Consider the following 22105-nt stretch of genomic DNA (forward strand, 5'->3'; position numbering starts at 1 on the left):
GAGGTCCCCTGGGACGTCCCGCTGCTCGGGTCGGGGCACTGACTGCGGGCGACTGTGTGAGGGGTAGCTCCCTGAGGAGACGGTAGCGGCTGGGGTCCCAGAGAGGGAGTGACCCGGGGTGACCAGTCCGAGGGCGGGGTGACTTGGGAATAACCGGACAGCTTGGGAGTGCGAGGGGAACCCGGAAAGCTCGGGAGCAGCGGGTGCGGCCAGAGATGGGGGTCGAGGGAACTGGGAGTGGCCCCTGTCGGAGAGAAGGGAGGTGGGGAGCCCGAGGACAGCCGGGGTCCGGGGTGACAGGGGGCGGCCTGGGTCCGAGTGGGGAGTCTGAGGAAAGGCACGGAGCGGGGTGGGGGCCCTCCTGAGAACGGCGACCGTCCGAAGGGGAAGGGACCCTGAGGAGGTGGGGAGCTGCGGGTCTTCCGAGGGTCGCACCCGCGGAGACCTTGAACCGCCGGGGCGGGCGGGGGGCGGGGAGGAACCGCTGCGCCCTGCCCCCCACAGCTGGTCTGGGACCAGAGACCCAGGGTTAGACCGGCAGCTGGTGGTTCTGAAGATCTCCGGGACACCAGGAAAGAAGTCCTCGAGGAGTAGATCGGGTTTGAGACTCGGGTGAGGTTCAGCTGGGAAGTGGAAGTTCCCTCCAGCAAAATGGTATGGAGGTGGGTGGAGAAGAGTAATTTCCCTGTAGGAAGGGAGTAGTAGACACCGCGAGCGAGCGAGAAAGTTGCGCAGGAAAAGAGTAGTGGTCCGGTGGAGGCTAGCCAGGACAGTAGATAAGCGAAATTAAGGATGGTGCCAGCAGTAGGTTCTAAGGTCTGCAGAAAGACTAGAAACTTCAGCTTCATAATTAATACTAAGATATCCTCTAAGACCAGAGAGCAGGTCCTAAAAAGCAAGGTTAAGTGACTTGCATCCCACTGCTTTAGAAATTTGTTTTAGGACGACAGCCATAATACTAGAAAATAAGGACACTGACAGGATGGAGAATTTGAGAGGGGAAAGGAGAGGAGTAACTGAACGAAGGGAGTGGAACTGGGAACTTGATCAGAAAGAGGATATTCATGACGAGGATAGGCATACCCTGCTAAATTGAAAATAAATTTCAATTCTAGTTCCACCACCCACCTTGATCAATTTAACTGCGGTTTTCTCATCTGTGTACTAGAGATGCTACTAGTCTTTTGGTTTTGGTTTTGGGTGCTGGATATTGAGCCCAGGGCCACATGCGACATAGGCAAGAGCTCTACCACTGAGCAACATCCCTCTTTCGATAAAATTTTATTTTGAGATAGGGTCTTGCAAAATTTCCCAGGCTGGCCTCGAATTTAGGGAGCAGAAGCATCATTCTCCAGAGTAGCTGGAATTACAGGCATGCCCCATGGTGTCAGGCTGCCCGCGATTACTAACAGTTTTTATTTAATAAGGTTTTTATTTCAATTTTTTTGCATGTGTTAATATTTTTAGAACATTTAGACTAGTGACTGGCACATAGCACTGTGACTGGATTGTTGATAAAGACCTGAGGTCTTTAAGGTGGAGATCCTCAATCTTTAGTTTACCGCAGAATCACCTGGAGGACTTGCTAATTACAAATTGTTTTGGCCCCACCTGGGGTTTGTTTGTTTGTTTGTTTTTGCAATACTGGGGATCAAACTCAGGGCCTTGTGCTTTCGAGGCAAGCACTCTACCAGCTGAGCTATCTCCCCAGCCCTGTTATGTTTGTTTTTGTGATACTGGGGTTTGAACCTGGAGCATGCTAAGTGAGTGGTAACCCACTGAGCTGGGCTACACCCCTCAGCCCTTTTTTATTTTATTTTGACTACTGGTCTCATTAAATTGCCCAGGCTGCCCTGGAACTTGTGATCCTTCTGCCTCAGCTTTCTGAGTAGCTGCGATTACAGGCAGGTGCCATCATGCTGGGCTCCACCTGGGGTTTCTTATTCAGTAGGTCTGGGGTGGGGCCCAGGAGTTTGTATTGATCTCAAGTGATGCTTATGTTGGTTAAGGGACTGTACTTAAAGAACTACTTGCTTTTATGGAAATAGTAATAATTAGCAGCTTTAAAATACCTGCCCATCCTGCAAAAGAAACTAGAGGCAAATTGCAAAAAAGGATCCTATTATTAAAAAAAAAAAAAAAAAAAAATCCGTGACCTCCCCCCTCCTTTTAAATATATTTGGTGCTGGGGATTGTATCCAGGGCCTCAGACATGCTAGGCAAGTGCTCACTGAACTACACCCTCAGCCCCAGGGTACCCTTTTTTTAAGCCTATGTTTTTAAAACTGTGGATCATGATTAATAATTTATAAAATCAAATTTACAGATTCTTGCCAATGTAGAAAATAAAATGAAGTAGAACAGAATAAACTAGCATTTGTACAGGTGGCAATGAAAAGTATTATTTTGGGAAACTTCTCATGTTTTTACTAGGTCACGATGTAAAATGTATTTTTTACGTTCAAAGTTTGAAACACTCTTGAGCCATTCAGTATAGTAAAAAGCAATCCTCTAATCTAATATCTAGGGGCTGGGTTATTTACTCATAGATCTTTACATGGTAATTCTATCTCAGATGATGAGACATTCCATTAAATATTTTTGGTTTCTGATTTGGTTTCTCTTGTGTTGGTTTTATATATTGTGTTGTGCTTCTGACTCAGTATTTTGGGATATTGAGAATCTTTGTCCTGAGGACTTAAGAGAAATTGATGTTTCTTTTGTTTCACTTGGGCCTTCTTGTTTACTTTTTTTTTGGCACTGTAAAGTATTGTGTGCAGTAATAATAATAATAATAATAATAATAATAATAATAATAAAACCCTAAGTATATGTAGACATTGACAGTAAACAACTGACACTGAAATGATTTGAGAACATTTCAACATTTCAGGTATGGAAAGTAAGCAAAAATAAAATAAACACTTCAAAACAAAAGTGAAAAGGTATTTTTGTTTTTAGAAAGTAAAAGTATGTAAAAGATTTTCTTGGCTTTTTTCTTGACCTAATACAAAATGCATAGAGACATTTTTAAGGGAACTGGCAATATGATTCTAGCTTGCTGTAGAGAGAAGAAAACTGATAATACTTGACAGCAAAATGCACTGGGATAGAGGCTTAACTACAAAGAAAATCGTTTATTAAGCGGGAGCTTTTGTTTCATTGGTTTTCTCCCCTGAGAGTGAACTGGTTGTGGCATATGTTGTAAATTTAACTTGTTTGAGGAACCTAAAGGTAACCCACAGTATTTATTCAAAGTTATATTAAGAATATGTATGTTTTGTGCTTTACTTGGTTTGATTTTTTTCTTCTGTTGAAAACTAGATGGTTTATTTGAAAACAAGATAGTTGATTTAGAATATGAGAACAGAGAGCAGTGTTGAAAACTGAAAGAGATCTTTGCAGCCCTCTTTAAAATTTTTAATCCAGGAGATTATGCAGTCTTTCATTAATGTTATATGAAGTTGTGAAGAAACTATTTCCATAGCTTTATATCAAGATTTTTGGGTATTTTTTCCTCTAAAAAATGTAATTCTATTACAGATATTTCTATTTTTTAAAAAAAGTTTTATGTTATTTGAAGGCTGGAAAGCATATAATCATTGCATATTTGATTTCAAAGGCAAAAGCAGGTTTTTCTTTTTCTTTTTTCTTTTTAACAAATTTACTAATTTTTTTGTGTCACAAATATTCCAAAGATAAAAGCTTTTGATTTCTTGCATTGAGTTAAATGGACTATCCCTACCACTTTCAGATATTGTCTTTTTATATGGATCACTCATTTCTATACCAAGTAATGGAAAAATGTAAAATCTTAAGTATGGGGAAAAAATCCAAAAGTTCATTCTACATAAATGTGAACATTGAGCAGTTTGGTTTCTTAATAAATGGACTTTATTCAGTTGACTTATTCATCCGTAATTTAATCATACTTATCTATGAATAGCTTTAATTGCTCAACTCATTTTGCAGTGAGATCTGTTAATCTATAGTTGAGTAAGTTGTGTTTTTTAAATCCCAAAGAAACTGTTCCTAATTCTAGTGAGATGTTTCACTTACCAAGGTTTAGTTAGATAAATGATTTTTTAAATGGAAGTTTAATTAATGAGTTAATTAAGTTTATTTTCTATTTCAGGGAAGTCTTATCTTTTTTCACCCCCACCCCCCATCCCAGGAATGGAATCCATGACTTTACTACTGAGCTACATTTCTTATTTTTTATTTTCAGGCAATGTCTCCCTAAATTGACCTAGAACTTGTGATCCTCCTGCCTCAACCTCCTGAGTCTCTGTGATTATAGGCATCTGGCTTTCCTTTTATAATAGTTTCTGATCTGCTTTTTCTGCTTCCTGCCCTCAGCTACCGGTACATTATTTTTTTTTTTTTTTTTTTTTTGTACCAGGGATTGGACCCAGGGGCACTTAACCACTGAGTCACACCCCCAACCCTTTTTTATATTTTATTTTGAGACGGGGTCTTGCTGAATTGCTTAGGGCCTTGCTAAGTTGCTGAGGCTGGCTTTGAACTCAGGTTCCTCCTGCCTCAGTCTCCAGTGTCGCCAGGATTACAGGTGTGCAGTCACTGTGCCCAGTTCCCCTGGTGCCTAAAAATCTAGTTATAGAAAAGTGCAAAACCTCTGTAACTGGTTTTTAGCTTGCTTCAAGAATTCTTTTGTCAGCCTGGTGTGTTTGTCCACATCTATTGTCCCACCTACTTGGGAGGCTGAGGCAAAAGGATTGCAAATTCAAGGTTAGCCTGGGCACTTTAGCAAGACCCTGTCTGGGGGAGGAAAAATGAATTAAAAATGCTGGGTGGTAGAGCACCCCTGGGTTCAATACCCAGTATTGGGGGGGTGGGATTTCTTCATCAGAAAAGGTTAGTAAACTTACTACCTTTAAAAAAAATACTTTATGTAATAGAGTACTTGAAAAGCTACATTTTATTTTGGACTTTCTAAAACACATATTGTGTTTAATAGATTTTGATTTTTATGAAAGACTTTTAATTCTGCAAGTTTCTGATTCTATATTTCCTTGAAGGACTGAGAGAAATGGAATAATGTATTCTCATAGGGCCTGTTATCCCAGTGGCCCCTGAGGCTGAGGCAGGAGGATCACAAATTCAAAGCTAGCCTTAGGAATTTAACGAGGCCCTAAGCAATTTATTGAGACCCTGTCTAAAATAAAAAGGGATTAAAAAACAAAAAAAAAAAAAACTTTCTAAATCAAAGGGTTTTTTTTTGCCATCTTATATTTTTTTTATCTTGACATATGATAAATCCTTTAGCAACCAAATTTAGAATAACATTGTAAATTTCATTATTATAGGTAGAAATACTATATAGGGCTTTAGGATTTATATTCAGAAGTGAGACAGATAATGATGAATAGGATGTTACTAAATAATGGTACACTATTTCCACATGTTTTGGAGAATATACAGTTATGCACTTAGAGATCTTGAAGCAAAAAGAAGGAAAACTAGAGAATGAGAATACTGACATGTGCTTAAGGAGGAGTCTGGAGAATCTGCTGGAAGTATGTCTAGAGAAGTCAGTGGTTCTTGGCAGTTTTCCTGGAGTGACATATGTAAAGGAGGATGATCCTATTTGCATCATTCTTCCATGGACTTATTCTTAGTTTTCTGCAGTTTTTGTTGTTTAACTCTTCCTTTGTTTTCTTCCACTCAAAAAAATGTCAGAATGCAAGTAAATAGACTGAGAAGTGCTAGTCTTAGAGGATGAGAGACTGTGTAGGACCATGTTGATTTATCACTGGGTTTTTTGTTTTTTTGTTTGGTTTGTTTTTGCAGTGCTGGAGATGGAACCCAAGGGCTTCAGCATGCTAAGGCAAGCGCTACATCCCTAGACTTGCGCATGTGAGTTTGAGAGAAGATGCAATACTCTGTTTCTGCAAACTGTGGGAATAGGTTCCCAGCAGCCATAGCTGGAGCAAGCCTTCCTACTTGTCTTCTCCCAGGGGAGAAAAGGATTAGGAAGGGACTCCCTAGTCATCCTTTTTTTTTTTTTTCCCCCTTGTGGTACTGGGAATTGAAGCCTCACATGCTGGGCAACTGCTTTACCACTGAACTATATCCCCAGCTCTTTTTAACATTTTAATTTGATATAGGTCCTTACCGAGTTGCCCAGGCTAGCCTTAAACTTTCAATCCTCTTGCCTCAGCTTCCCAAGTAGCTGGAATAACAGGTGTGCACCACTCTACCAGGCTTCCTCTTAGTCATCCTGAATGGATTAATCAAGGAGTTACTAAATAAGTAATGTTCAGTGACTACTACTTCTCTTCCCACCCAAACTCTTATTTCTCCCCATTTATTACCTTAGATACATTTAAGTGAAATCTGTCTCAAATTCTCTGTAACAGCTAAATCTTAATTATGGAAACTTGGTTATACTAACAGGTATATAGTTAATTCTGAAAATGATTATTAAATTTTTCCATTTAGTTAGGGAAGAAGCAGGATTGAAATCTGTAGAACATCACATGGTTCTGAACAAAGATAGGGAAGCCAGGACCTAGAAATCAGCTAAATTTATAATTTAGTTAAGGTTGGTGTTGGATGCATTTGGCCTTGGCAAAGTCAAAGTTAGCAATGCTTTCGTTTGGGTTAGTTGTGTATACACTATGTCTGATACATTTCAGTTGTATCGTGGATAATTTATTGATTGTAACAGAACTGACTCTTGTCAGGAATTTTAGCTCCTAGTATTCCATAAGCAAGATTAATCCTTAACCTAGGATCTTATAGAATCACAGAATATCTTGATGATTGCAGAAGTATATTGGTAACTGCCACATAATGAAATTGGAATAGATACCATTTGTAGTCAGAGGAAAGCATGATAAAATAGACAAAATCCAAGCTTATAATTTTATGACCAAGTTCTTAAATTCTGACTTTATCATTAGTAAACTGATTGTAAAGTTTATTTAACTTCTCTTAGACTCAGTTTTGTCATCTGTAAAGAGGAATTTATGCGATCTTCCTTACTAGGTTGATGGTGAGAATTAAAAGTATTTTGTACACTTGTTTGCTTGTAGTAGGCACTGCATTCATGGTGTTGTTGATAATTAAAACAACTTTAGACTTACTATAAATATCTCTTTGTAAGATAAGTTAATATTCCAGATACTGTGATTATAAGTAATATGGCATGTAGGAAAAACAGTTGACTTTAGAACTTTACATGGATCTTAGGCATTTATTATTTTTGTTTTTGTGATTGGTTTAGATTGGTGAATTAGACCATATTTTAGAATGAGGCTAATCTTGTACGACCAAAGGCTGTATCTCTAGCATATTATGTCTTCTAAGTATGAGTTTTTGTTAACAGTGGGAAACCACTGACCCTATTATTAGAAAAAACAATGTTAATTTTATTATAAAAATCATTTGATACTAATGATTTTAAATTAGTTCTAAATGCCAGTTAGAATCAGCTTATTTCTCCCTAGAGTTAATACATTTTATAAAAGTTGGGCCAGGTATCTTCTTGTGCCTCTTGTTCCAGCTATTTGAGAGGCTAAGGCAGGAGGATGGCTTAAGCCCAGGAGTTTGAGGTTAGTCTGCGGGGGTTAGTTTGAGGTTTAGACCATGACTTAAAACGTAAGTAGTAAGAAAGAAATCTCAAACAAAATTTTTCTTCACAATTCAAGTAGAAGTAGATTTTTATTTCAGAAGTTAAGCCTTATATCTTCCTTAGTAAAAAATTTGGTCAGAGCTGAAAGAAGTTACTGCTAGTTACTCAGGAGTCTGAGGCTGGAGGATTGCAAGTTTGAGGCCAGCCTGCGCAACTCAGCAAGACCCCGTCTCAACAACAACAAAAATGCTGGAACTGTAGCTCAGTGGTAGAGTACTTGCCTGGTATGTTTAATTTTCCAACACTAGGGGGGAAAATCTGTACCTGTAGAAAGCTGTTAAAAAGTTACTTTGTCTTTTAAATTGTCTGATGAAAAGTAGGTATACTGTTTCCATCATATTTATGATGTAATAGATTTTCTTTAAATTTCATCAGTGAATTCAATTTTTTGAATGGTTAACTATTTTGAAGAGTCGATATGTTCTTATTTTTGAAAATTACTTCTTATTGGCAGTATGAAAGAATATTTCGTATCATAGTTAAGTCTTACTGTTGCAGTGACAGCATCACCAAGTACTGTATTGAAAATATTGGCAAGAAAATAGACTGCAAATGTCATTTACATGACTGATAATCTTTTCCTCCTTTTTTTTTTATTCCCTGTGGTGCTAGGATTGAACTCAGGTCCTTGCTCTACTACTGACCCACAACTCCAGCCCATTTTTTGTTTTATTTTGGGGCAAAGTCTCACTGGTTGTATAGGCAGGCCTCCAATTTTTGATCTTCCTGCCTCAGCCTCCTGAGTAGTAGGGATTGCAGGTGTGCACCATTGCCACCAGGTCCCTTGTAAATGAACTCTTAGCTTCATTCAGTCTCATCACCTGAAAAAATAAATTGCTTTGAGGATTATATGAGATAATCCATGTAAAGTTAAACAGTTTAGCATAGTGCTTAGCTCATAGTAAAGACTCTGAATAATGTTAGTTACTGTTGCAAGGATCCAACATTTTTAGTGGAGGAGGTAGGAGATAAATTTTTCTGTGTTTTTTGAAGGGATTGTAAATTGCACATTAAGTTGTACTATGAAACTTAATTTGACATGAAAAGGAATCTTGAATTTCTCTTGACTCATAGTTTTAGTTATCTGTGGAAAAACTTGAATATTTTAATTCAGCTAAATTTTCTCTTAGGTCATAGTAAATTCTTATCAGCACTCAGGTTAGCAGTTTAGCTAATTGTGAAACTTTTGGATTACAAAGTATAGCTGTGGAACATATTAGGTAAATTTTTCATTAGACTTCTATTTTATATGCTAATATTTTAAGTATTGTATTTCCTTGGCATTGAATATCCTTTTTAACAGTTTTCAGTTTGTTACCTGCAGAATTGGGTACAGACGTTTTCTGCAGTTAAGAGTTCTCCAATCTATTGTTTATCAAATGTTATCTGTATACTAAAGTAATATGTTCTAAACATACACGTGTATATATACTTCCATTGTTCAAATAAATATTGAGATAGATTTTTTAAATCTCTGTTTTAAAGACTAGACTGAAATCAGAGTAGCTTTGGTTATTTCCACTATTTGCTCAGGTACTACTGAGTAGTCAGAATATTTTGACTTTTTTTTTTTTTCCCCCCTGGTGCTGGGGATCGAACCCAGGGCTTTATGCTTGCAAGGCAAACACTCTACCAACTGAGCTATATCCTCAGCTCGTAATATTTTGACTTTTAAAAATACTTGCCATATGTAAAAGCTCTTAGCTTATTTTTTTTTACTTTTTTCTTACCCAAACATACCATTTCAGAAACATTAATATATATTTCTTCCCCCAACATAGCATGTACATCTTTTTGACAGCTTTACTTGTGTGTATTGGTATAAAATGAAACTGTGCATAAAGTATACAGGTTGAACTTTTATATATGCATATATCATACTCAAGGCAAGACATGTACTTATCACTCCCAAAATTGTTGTGCTTTTTTTTTTCTTTTTTTTGGTACCAGGGATTGAACCCAAGGACATTTAACCACTGAGCCACATCTCCAGCCCTTTTTATTTTTTATTTTGAGACAGGGTCTCACCAAGTTGCTTAGTCTCAATAAGTTGCTGAGGCTCTAACTTGTGGTCCTCCTGCCTCAGCCTCCTAGGCTACTAAGGTTATAGGTGCGTGCGACACACCTGGCTGCTGTGCCTTTTCGTAGTCCGTCTCTTCCTTTTCCCTATTGGGTCTGCTTTCCATCATTATACATTAATTTGCATTTTCCATAATTTGGTATAAACAGATTCACATGAATATATATATATATATTTTTTTTTGAGAGGAGTTATATGACTTTTTTTCACTGTGCCTAATTAATTTGAGATCTATCCATGTTTTTTGTATGTCATTAGTTCATTTCTTTTTATTGATGAGCAGTATTCCATTATATGAATGTATTGTGTGTGTGTGAAAAATTTTTTTTTTTTTTTTATGGTGCTGGGAATTGAACCCAGGGCCTTGCTCATGCTAGGCAAATGCTCTGCTGCTACCCCCAGCCCTGGATGTATTACATTTTAAAATACAATTTTTTTCCTAGTAATAGATATTGGATTTCCACTTTGCCTATTCAGATAAAGCTGCTATGAACCATGTACAGGTTTTTCAGGTTTTTGCGCAGATATGTATTCACTTCTTTTGAGGTACTACATAGCAGTGGAATTGTTGGGTCATATGGTAACTGCACCAAAAACAACTGCACCATTTATATTCTCACCAGCAGTGAGAATTCAGGGTCTGGTTTCTTTATATCCTCACCCCTCACCATTTGTTATTCTCTTTTATTCTTTTCCCTTTTTTTTTTTTTTTTTTTTTTTTTTTTTTTAGGTGCTAGAAATGGAACCCAGAGCTTTGGAGCTAGACACCCCCAGGTTTTATTTCTGTTTTTTGATTAGAGGCATTCTAGCAGGTATTAAGGCATAATTCTGATGGCTAATGATGTTCAGAATCTTTATGTACATACTGGCTATTTGTATATCTTTGAACAAATGGCTATTCAGACCTTTGCCCCCTAACAAATTTGAGTTGTCTTTATTGAATTGTAAATTATAAAACTTCTTTATATATTCTGGATACAAATTCCTTTTCAGACATGATTTACAAATATTTTCTCCCTTTATACAGGCTGTTGTTTTTTTGTTTTTTTTTTTTTTTTTGTGCTGGGGATTGAACCCAGAGCCTTGCACGTGCTAGGGAAGTACTCTCACACTGAGCCACATGCCCAGCCCTACTTAGCATTTTGAGAGAAACTTATTCTTTATTTATAGAACATTTAACTCTAAATTGGGTTTTTAAAATTTTTCTCTTCTGGAGATCTTAAGAGGAAAGAGCACACATTTTTTACAGAGTATTTAGGTTTATATGTCTCATCTTTACTTGAAGAATTCTGTTTTCTTTTTTTTTTTTTTAGAATATGGGGCCACTTCTTTGCCAAGTAAGAACTAATTTCCTGGGAAATCAGGTTGCTGGCTTGACTTCTCGTGGTGCCTTTCCCTTCTTTTGGCTTTTTGTAAAAGAGCTGAGCCCAGTTCTGTGGAAAATCACAAAATCATCTAATTATTTTCTCTAGTTCAGGTTGCATTATACTGAATTTTATAATTTTTCTTGTCTATAGATTTTTTTGGCTTACCCTCAAGGCCTTTGACTTCGAATACTGAACTTAAGTATTCAGGTCTGAAATAATGATTATGGTGTGTTACTTTAATGAATGTTCATATTCTTTTTGTCCCCCATTGCCCAGTAGACCTAGCTAGTGCAAGTTATCTATTGTGTTCTTTTTATGAAGCCCAAGTACTTCATAAAAAGTTTCTATGATATTAATCCCTAATTCATTTTTTAAAATCACCTCAAAAAGAGGGGATGTGTGTGGAAAAAGACTGGTTAATGGGGACATGGAGTATAATTGGATAGGTAGAATAACTTCTAAAGTTAGAGTAACTATGGTTAACAATTATCTATTTATTTCCAAATAGCTGGCAGAGAAGAATTTGAATGTTTCCAACACAAAGAAATGATAAATGCTTGAGATGATAGATATGCCTGTTACCCTCATCTAATCATTGTGCATTGTATACACATATAAAAATGTCACACATAGTCCATAAGTAATGTACAACTCTTATGGGTCAATTAAGATTTTTTAAAGCTAAAGAATTTTTTAAAAATCCACCAACATTTATTATCTCTTTTTTTTTCTCATGGATATTTTTACTATGCCTATACATAATTTTGGATCCTGCTTTTTAAATAACATAATATGCATTTTAATATTATATTTATTTGAAAGCAGTTTAAAACAACTGAAGAATGTTCCATTAGTGGATATACTACCAGTTATGCAACCAATTTCATACTGTTCACATTTAGGTTATTAATTTCCAGTTATAAATAAAAACTTCTGTGAATATCATTAATTAGCAATCTTTGCCTACATTTCTATATTCACAGAATAGATTGTTGTAAGTGGAATTATCAAGTTAAAGTGTATTAACATTTCTAAGGCTCAAGAGAGTGGAAACATGGAACAATTGCTTTCTACAAAGTTGTACCAATTTATATTCCCATTAGCAGTGTATGATGAGAACAAAATATACAAACTTATCGGCATTATTATCATTTAAATATATGTGCTTATTTGATAGGGAGAAAAGAGTAACTGGTTTCAAAATTTGTATATATTTGGTCACTAGTGGAACATTTAAAATACAATCATAGGGGCTGGGGTTGGGGAGCTCTGTGGTAGAGCACAGATGTAATATGAATGAGACCTTGAGTTCAACCCCCAGCAAATAAAATAAAATAAAATAAAATCATTAACCTTTTAGTAGTCCCTTTAAGTGAAATTACTTGTTCCTATTTTTTTATTTTTCTCTTGGGTAATCCCAGATTCTTAGGTGGTGTCTAAGGATGGACATTCTTCAAACCTGTAACTTAGCCTGTAGAAAGTTGTCTCATGTCTCTTTCAAATCAAGTGAGTTTTTGCCCTCCCTCTCATGAACTACTTTTATGATTTTCTTGTTCTTGGATTTCACAGAAATGGAATCATACTACATATACCCCCCCACCCCCCCAACCCCTTGGCTTTTTTTGGACGGGATGGAGTAACTGAGAATTGAACCCAGGGGCACCTTACCCCCACTGAGCTATATCCCCAGCCCTTTTTGTTTTTTATTTTGAGACAGGGTCTTGTAAAGTTGCTCAAGGCCTTGCTGAATTGCTGAGGTTGTACTCAAACTTGCCATCCTCCTGTCTCAGCCTCCTGGCTCTTGTGCCTGGCTTTATCTGACTCCTTAACATGTTTTTGAGATTCATTCATGTTTTTGTATATACCAGTAATTCATTCTTTTTTATTTCTGGGTAGTATTCCTTTTTTGTTTCATACATTTATTTTCATACTTTTTTATTAATCAATATTGCAAACTTTAAACCACAGTTCAAATATTCAGTTTACCTGAAGTCTAGGCTTTATCTTTAATCCTAAGTCACTATTTCTATCATAGTAGTCAATTAAATCCAGTCTTCTTTTTATACATGGGGAATTTCTGGAAAATTCATTTTTGTTAGGATGAAAATGGATATGAGTTTGCATAGGAATAAAACATATGTTCAAATTCATTTAAGAATTTCTTACCATGGACTCTGGGACTAGTTTGCTTCCAAAAGCACTAATTTAAGAATTCCTCAATAGTTTATATTATGACAAGAAAACTCAAGTGAGTTACTAAACAAAAAATAAGGTTGTTTTCAGAACCAAAATGATCTTCAACTTAGGATTGTTTAAAATGCATTTTAAAAATTGGAAGAAAATAAGATAGCTTCACAGAAGAGAAGATTCTCTATCATCGTAGACAACAGATACTTCCTAGTTGGCACAGTATTCCATTTTTAAAAATATATCACACTGTTTTTCCACTTCTCTTGTTGATAAACATTTGTGTTATTTCCAGTTTTGGGCTATTTTGAATAGGATCACTGTAAGCATTCCTCTACGTCTTCATGAACATATATTTTATTTCTCTTTGGTGAATACCTAGGAGTAGAACTGTTGGGTCCCAGGGTACGTGTTTAACTTTATAAGAACTTGTCAAAAGTGGTTATATCATTTTATACTCCGACAGCAGTATGTGAAGTCTAATTACTTCATATCCTTGCCATCACTTGCGTTGTTAATATTTTAGTCATTTTAGTTTTTATGAAGTGATGTTTTAGAGTGAGTTTTATTTGCATTTTCCTGATGACTAAAATAACAAACGTTTGCTTGTGTGCTTTTGCCTATTGATAGTAAATGTTTTGTGTGTGTGTGTGTGTGTGTGTGTGTGTGTGTGTGTGCGCGCGCGCGCTGAGGATTGAATCCAGGGCCTTGCACATGCTAAACATGTGCTCTATCACTGAGCTATACCCCAGCCCTGTAAATATCTTTTTTTTTTTTTTTGTAGTTGTAGATGAACACAATACCTTTATTTTGTTTATTTTTATGTGGTGCCAAGGATCAAACCCAGTGCCTCACACATGCTAGGCAAGCACTCTACCACTGAGCTACAGCTACAGCCCGTGTAAATATCTTAATAAAAGGTTCATTGTATTTCATTACTATATATAAATCTAGACATTAATTTGTTAAGATCAGAGATTAATTTGTAATTAATGGTAAATTGAAAATCAGTTATTCTAAGATTTTTTAGAAGTTGCATATTGTGATAATCCATATTGATTTCTTAGCATTAAGTAAATATTTGCTATTGATTAGTATTAATGGAAATTTTGAAAGTTAAAGGACAAATGGAAGACTTCAGGCTGTGTTTTATATTCAAATTTATATTTTGAATTTGGTATATTGAATCATTGGTTTAGGAACATTAAAATTGCATGATCTGGTTGGGAAACTATTTGAGTCACATGTGAGAACTATAGTAAGGCATTAGATGATAAAGACAATAATGGTATCAGTAGCTAATGTTATATACCAGGAATTGTTCAAGTGCTTTACTTGCACTAATTAAATTCTCACAATGGACCCCTATAAGGTATTATTATTCTTATGTTCTAGTTAAGGAATCAGAAACAAGTGGGTAAAAAATTTCCCAACATCATAAGAGTAAGTGGTGGAGATAGGTATTCAAACCCATGTAGTTTAACTCCAGATCTCATCCCTTATCTTTCAGTGCTAAAGTCTGTTAAATTCAATGCAATAGATTGTGTCTTTTAAGAACGTATCATTATGTGGTAATGATGGTTCAAGTTGGGATTTCTTTTTTGTTGGGGGGTGGTAACGGGGATTGAACTCAGGGGTACTTGACCACTGAGGCACATCCCAGCCCTTTTTTGAATTTTATTTAGACAGGGTCTCACTGAGTTGCTTAGTGGCTAGCTTTGAACTTGAAATCCTCCTGCCTTAGCCTCCTGAGCCACTGGGATTACAGGTGTGTGCCACCGTGCCAGACTTAAATTGGGATTTCTGAGTTAGCACATAGCTTCTTTTTCAGTCTCTTTCTTTTTATTGCCAACACTTTTGTCATATATTCCCAAAAAGTTTTATCTGAATTAATGGGAAATTTAATGAGTTGATACTGAGTGCTTTCTTAGAGAAGATGTCGTTTCTCTCTAAACCATAACTGAGCCTTAGAATTGGAACAACTACTTTTAGACATTCTTCAGAGCTTTGTGAAATTTCTAATTGTCATTGTTTATGATAACATCCCTTGCTGGGTGTGGTGGTTTACACTTGTGATCCCAGGAACACAGGAAGCTGAGGCAGAAGGCCAGCCTCAGCAATTTAGTGAGGCCCTGAGCAACTTAGACCCTGTCTCAATATATACAAATTAAAAGGACTTGGGAATGTAACTTAGTGGTAAAAGGGCCCTGGGTTCAATACTCAATATTAAAAACAACAACCCCCCCCCAACAAAAATCCCCTGGAAACAAACTGAGTGAAATTGATGAAAAGTGTTTGACCTAATAATTGATTATAATAAAGTTATACCTAAGTACTTGATATTCATAGGTAATTTGTTAATACCTGTGACATAAGAATTGGTAGTTGTTAAAATTCTTTTTTTTTTTTTTTTTCATCCTAAATTGTCTGCATACTGAAACCATCTAACTATTCTGTGTCATTAGTTTGGGTTTAGAGAAGATTGATTTTCTAGGGGAATGTTAGAGTTTTTGGCCAATATCCTTGAACTTGGGATCAAAGAAAATGAAAATTCATATTTGGCTGTTTCCTTCATCACACCTTTTATGGCTTCTCTTCTGACTTGATATCATTATTGCTACCATGAATGGTTTAAAGAACTTGGGGTGAATGGGAATGTTCATGTATCTGTTGAGTAAGTGAATGTACATTAATTATATGATAGTTTAACTCCTATACTGCTGTATTCTATGATTTGGCTAAATATCTTCTGGGGTTTTGTTTCTTTTAAAATGTGATAGTATTGGACTGGATGATCTATAAAGTTTTTTTCATGGTGAAATATTTCAGTTATTCTAGAGTTATAAGTGAATAATATAATGAATATAATTATTGTTTTTCCTCCTTGTGGTAGAGATCAAACCCAGGGCCTTACATATGCATGGCAAGCACTCTAATACTGAACTACACCCTCAGCTCTTTAATTCTATTTATTTTAGTGAGAATTGAACCTAGGAGCACTCTTACGCTGAGCTACATCCCCAGCCCTTTAATTTAAAAAAAAAATTTTTAAGATAGGGTCGAAGTTGCTCAGGCTAGTCTCCAACTTACGTTTGATTTCTTGCCTCAGTCTCCCAAGTAGCTAATACTACAGGTGTGCTCCACCATGACTGGCATCAATACATTCTTATTGGATAAATGTAATGAACATCTAGTTATACTCTCATAGATAAAGAGTATTTATTATAAGTGAATATCAGTAGATCAGCAAAATCATTACTAAACTTTTGAGTGTGCTGCTAAAATACTTTTCCTTTTCAAAGTGTTCATTTAAATTATTTTAAAATTTGGGTTGGGTATAATGTTTCTGAATTTCCTAGAGTCTGCCCCCTCTGCCATTTTCTCATATTCTATGTCCTCTTTGGATGAAAGTTGTGGAAAGAGTATTATTTTAAGAAAATTGTTGTTTAGACAGGTAGTTTAAAACTGCCTTAGGCTGGAGGTGTAGCTCTGGTAAAGTGTTTGCGTACCATACATGAGGCCCTGAGTTTTGTCCCCAGCACCACAAAAGCAAACAAGCAAACAAACAAAAAAAAAAAAAAAAAAAAAAAAAAGGTGTAGTAAATTGGTGTGGTGATGCTTGCCTCCAATCCCAGCAACCCAGGAGGCTGAGATAGGAAGATTGCAAGTTTGAGGTCAACATGGCAATTTAGAGAGACCCTGTCTCTCAAAATAAAAATATAAAATGAAAAGAACTGGATATATCGCTCAGTGGTAGAGTGCCTCTGGGTTCAATCCCCAATACCAAGAAAAAATAATTTTTAAATGCAGTGAAAATAATGAATTATATACCACAATTAAAGAATAACAAGAGAATCAAATTGGATCTTGGTGAAGGCCGCATTGAAGGTTAACTTTAAATTGAAAGGCAGTGATTGTGGCTCAATGGTAGAGCTCTTTCCTAGCATGCCTGAGGCACTGCGTTTGATCCTTAGCACCTTGTAAAAATAAATAAAATGAAGGTATTGAATCTATCTACAACTAAAAAATTTTAAAAAAAAATTGAAAGTATCTGTATGAAGGATTAGAAGAAACGACCATGCAGAAAGTTGGAAGTAGAACATTTTTCACATGTGGGGAATATCTAAAATGGGAAAGAGTTTGATTTTTTGAGGAATGGAAGTGAGGCTAGAGTCAAGTATGTGGTGTGAGGAAGAGTAACTTCTCTTATGGCCCTGGGGATCAACCTAGAGCTTTGCTGCATGCTACACATGCATTCTGTCACGGAGCTTTCATACTGTGAAATCTGCGTTGGATAAAGATGGAAGTAGAACCAGGAGATGGATGAGAAAGTATAGGGTTTTCATAAATTGATCTCATTAAGAACTACAAATTATTTCCGAGGGTCCATTTGAACAACTGAATTGGAAGTAACCAAAGTTTTGACTATGTCTTTCTGCTTCCTTCTCATATACATCCAAAGTGAACAGAATTTTTAATTATACAGGTAACATTAACACACTTGGAAACCACCATTTAAATAGGCAAGTTAAACCCACATTCTAGCCAAATTGATTGAAATACACCCCCACACAATTAGTGACCTATAGAACATAAGAGTGATTTCAAGTATTACGTATTTTAAAGTCTATTAGAAATTTTGTCCATTTGATAAATACAAATATTTATCAGTCAACTTCCTTTGTTAACTCCTACTTTCTTTATATAGGTCACAGGAAAATAATTTCCTCTGATAAATATCTAGGTATATTTAGGGTCTTTCTGGGAAATTTGTGATATAAGGTCTAAACTTGTTTTTCCTTAAAACCATTCAAAAATTCTTATTCATTGTTGGTACAACCCCTTTGGAAAACAGTTTGACAGGTTCTCATACACAAACATATGAGCCTAATCTATTTCTAGATATTTACTCAAATTAAATGAAAACTTAGTCCCATAAAAACTTATATGCTGGGCTGGGGTTGTGACTCAGTGTTGGAGCACTCACCTAGCATGCGTGAGGCCCTGTGTTTGATCCGCAGCACCACATAAAAATAAAATAAAGGTATTGTGTCTGCCTACAAGTAAAAAATATATTAAAAAAAAAAAACTTATATGGTAATGTTGGAATTGGCAAAATCTGGAATTCACCAAAATGCCCTTCACTTGGTAAACTGATAAATTTTAATACATCCATACAATGAAATATTGTTTGGCACTGTGTTCAACAACATGAATGAATAGCAAATATATTATTCTAAGGGAAAGAAGCCAGACTCAAAGGCCATGTATGATTCCATTTTTATGATATTTTAGAACAGACAAAACTATAGGGACAGCCGGACACAGTGGCACCCGCCTATAATCCCCGAGGCTCAGGAGTCCTGGGCAGGAGAATCACAAATTCAAAGCCAGCCTCAGCAAGAGCGAGGCACCAAGCAACTCAGTGAGATTTGTCTCTAAGTAAAATGCAAAATAGGGTAAGGTGCCCCTGAGTTCAATCCCTGGTACCCAAAAAAGCCAAGCCAAACCAAACCAAAACAAAAAAACTAGAAAACTAGGGACAGAAAACTAGTGTTTGTAAGTAGTTGGGTGAGGGTTTAACTGCAAAGAGAATGAGGAAATATTTTTTGAATGTTGTATATATATTCTCTACCTTGATTTTTGTGATGGTTATGATTATGCATTTCTCAGACCTACACGTATACACTAAAAAGGGTGAATTTTAGTATGAATTATACCTCAGAGTTCTAACTTTTAATATATTACCATATTGGAAAGTATTGGGGGTATTTCTCAAACATATCAAATGTTTATTTTTAGATGCTGCTTATGTGATATTTTGGGGGAAGAGAGAGGGATAAGCATCATTAGCACTGGTGAAGTTCTTCAAAGCATTACGTAAATGCTGAATATCTTTGTGTTTAGCAACTCTTCACATACGTTTAAAAAGGATATTACAATGTTAGGATTAGAAAAGTCCAGTAGACCTTATGAAGTATCTTCATTTTACAGTAAAACACTAGAAACGTAGGTAGATGAGTTAAAGCTGCACAACTAGTTAGGGGTACAGGTAGGTCTAGAATTTAAGTTATGGAGTACTAATTTGATGCTTATTTTACCAAAATACACTTTTTATTTCAAGTTATTCTTTCTAGAGACTATTTTTAATTCCTTTTCAAAACCTTTCAATTGTGTCATCCTAAAACTGGAAACCACTCCCTTCCTAGTGGTAGGAAAGTCCTGTGTCTGGTTGATGATAATAGGAGGCTAAATTTGAGATTTCCCACATCTTTTAAGTTTGTTTTGATATAGTCAACAAATTTACTTATAAAGACACTTTTCCTTAGCTGTGAGAAATCTGAATGCTTAAGTTTTGTAGTTATTGAATACTACAAGTTGAAAATGGGCTTTTGTGATTTTATTGAATTAAAAAAATAATCTTTTTAGATTATCATGATTGTTGGTTTATTGGCAACATAGAAGAGGTTTAAGCTTACCTAGTTACCTTAAGTGATGAGAGCTTATCTTTTAAATGACGGATGTGAGGGAACACTGAAAACTGTTTTCCGGAGAGGGACTGGTACCAGGGATTGAATACAGGGGTGTTAACCATTGAACCACATCCCCAGCCCTTTTTATATTTTAGTTTGAGACAGGGTCTTACTTAGTTGCTTAGGACCGTGCTGAATTGCTGAGGCTGGCTTTGAACTCAAAATCCTCCTGCCTTAGCCTCCTGAGCTGCTGGGATTAAGGCGTGTGCCACTGTGCCAGGCTGGAAACAGTTTTTAATAGTCATGCATTTGGGAAATAGAGAACCAAATATTGTTCAGGATATAACAACTAAAATAACAACTAAAGCTGTTGTCTTCTATTATTGAGACTCAGTCAGCTTTCAGCTATCTTCTTAACCCCACTTGTGTAGTTGTTTTACAGTTCTTGGGGACCCCAGTTCTAGAACCAGCCTTAGAGTTCCTGCCTGGCAAGAGATACTCATGATACTGAAGATAAAGTTACATAGCTGGCAGGTGGCTTGGGTTTTTTTTGTCTTTTGTTTTTCTTCTTTCTTGCGTTGGAAGCTGTATCTGTGTCCTGCAGCCTTCCTAAGAGTTATTTCTTAAAAGACATAGCCCCAGGCAGAATTGGCAAGTTGTTTACAGCTGCCTTTTATAAGTAAGGAAGCAATATTCCAGTCCTAGCTCTGGCATGTTCTCTGTCTTATACAGTCCCTGTTCCCTAAGGAAGCCACCTCCCTGTCTCTACTACCTGTTTCTAGACCAGAAGACCCATAGGTCTCTTCATCCCATTTTCCGCTTTGCCTTTATATTTCCTATCACTTCCTGAAGCATATGTTTTTTTTTTTTTTTGTGGTAATGGGGATTTAATTCAGGGGTGCTATACCACTAACCTGCATCCCCAACCCTTTAAAAAAGTTTTTATTTTTTTCTTAACCAAGTTGCCCAGGCTCACTAAGTTCTTTAGCCTTCCAAGTTGTTGGGATTATAGGTGTGCACCACTGTACCCAGCTTTTCTGAAAGATATTTGTTATTTTTTGAGGCAGCTATGTACTATTTATTTAACTGATACATTTATAGATAGAATTGTTATTTAGGTGAATTTACTGTACCATCTTGACTAGAAGAAACCTCTTTAATTACTGAAATCCACAGTTTCTTGTCTTTAAACTTGGAATTAGAATCCATCTTTCAGTGTTAAAAAATTACAAACACACACACACACAGATATATTCTCAGTATATAATATATAATGGGTTGTGTGTGTGTGTGTGTGTGTGTGTGTGTGTGTGTGTGTGGAAACTATTACATTTGCAAGTAGGTCTTATAATTCCTTTTAGTTTCTGTGTTAAGACAGTATATATGGTGACCCCAAAGTATTTGTCAATCTGTATTCAAAATTTGTGCAAATATGTCTGAGAATTATGGCATGTTTTGACAAATTTGGGTGAGACATTTACATTTTGTTTTAATCTATACCCTAGCAATCTTGAATTGGATGATTCATCATTGCATGATGAATTGCAAAACATTTTTTAATATGACAGGGTATGGTTGTGCTTTATCCTTTGTATTTACAGTAGACTTTTTAGAAATAGGCAGATAATTGATACTGTGTGTGTGTGGTGTGCTGGGGGTCGAAACCAAGGCCACATGCATGCTAGGCAAGCTCTCTACCACTAAACCACATCTCTAGCCCTTGATCCTCTTTTAAGCTCGATTGCATTTTCTTTCCATTAGCCACTAATCATTAAAGTCAGTGTAGGTCTAGATATCATAGAAGCATCATTATGGAAGTTGTAACGGAATTAATTTTTTTAAAGGAGTAGGATTTATTCAAGTGTGAAGAATACAAACAGTTCTTGCGGGGGCAAGAGGGGATCCTGATAGGGGTTGCCGCAGAGTGAATTTTAAATCAGGAAAAAAGACAAAACAGTGGCATGAAGGAGGACATAAGGTGATGCTTGGGTAGAGATGTTGGCTTAGACAACCATAATTCTCACTGAGGTAAAGATTTTCTTGGGGAAAGAGGAACAAAAAGGAGAAATAAAGTAATATGAGGACAAGCTCCCAGTTTGCATGTTTAGGCTAAGACTAATATACATGCATATTGTAATTCCTAAAGCCCTTACTCTAGTCAGTCAAACTTTATCTATGAATTCAGAAGCATAAATTTAAAAATTTTTTTCTTTTAATATCAGATATATCAATTAAATTATTCTTTTTTCCTGTTTGGGTTTGAATGAGGGGAGGGATGACTTTTGTAGACCTTTGTCTAATACTGTTTTTTAGGAAAGGCTGAGTATATTATTCTGGCCTT

General features: G+C 36.2%; 1 protein-coding gene across 17 annotated transcripts in view; it reads left to right on the forward strand.

Moving 5' to 3' along the window:
* Positions 1-22105, forward strand: part of NUMB (NUMB endocytic adaptor protein) — a 167296-nt gene that overhangs the window by 349 nt on the left and 144842 nt on the right. The window contains exon 1 of one of the 17 annotated variants that reach the window (XM_079129766.1): positions 524-612. The exons of 14 other annotated variants lie outside the window; for them this stretch is intronic. The gene's annotated coding sequence lies outside the window, so the exon portion shown is untranslated. 2 more of the 17 variants (XM_079129765.1, XM_079129767.1) reach the window with 2 other exon arrangements.

Source organism: Sciurus vulgaris (genome assembly GCF_902686455.1).
Source record: "Sciurus vulgaris genome assembly, chromosome: 2".
Lineage (NCBI taxonomy): Eukaryota > Metazoa > Chordata > Mammalia > Rodentia > Sciuridae > Sciurus > Sciurus vulgaris.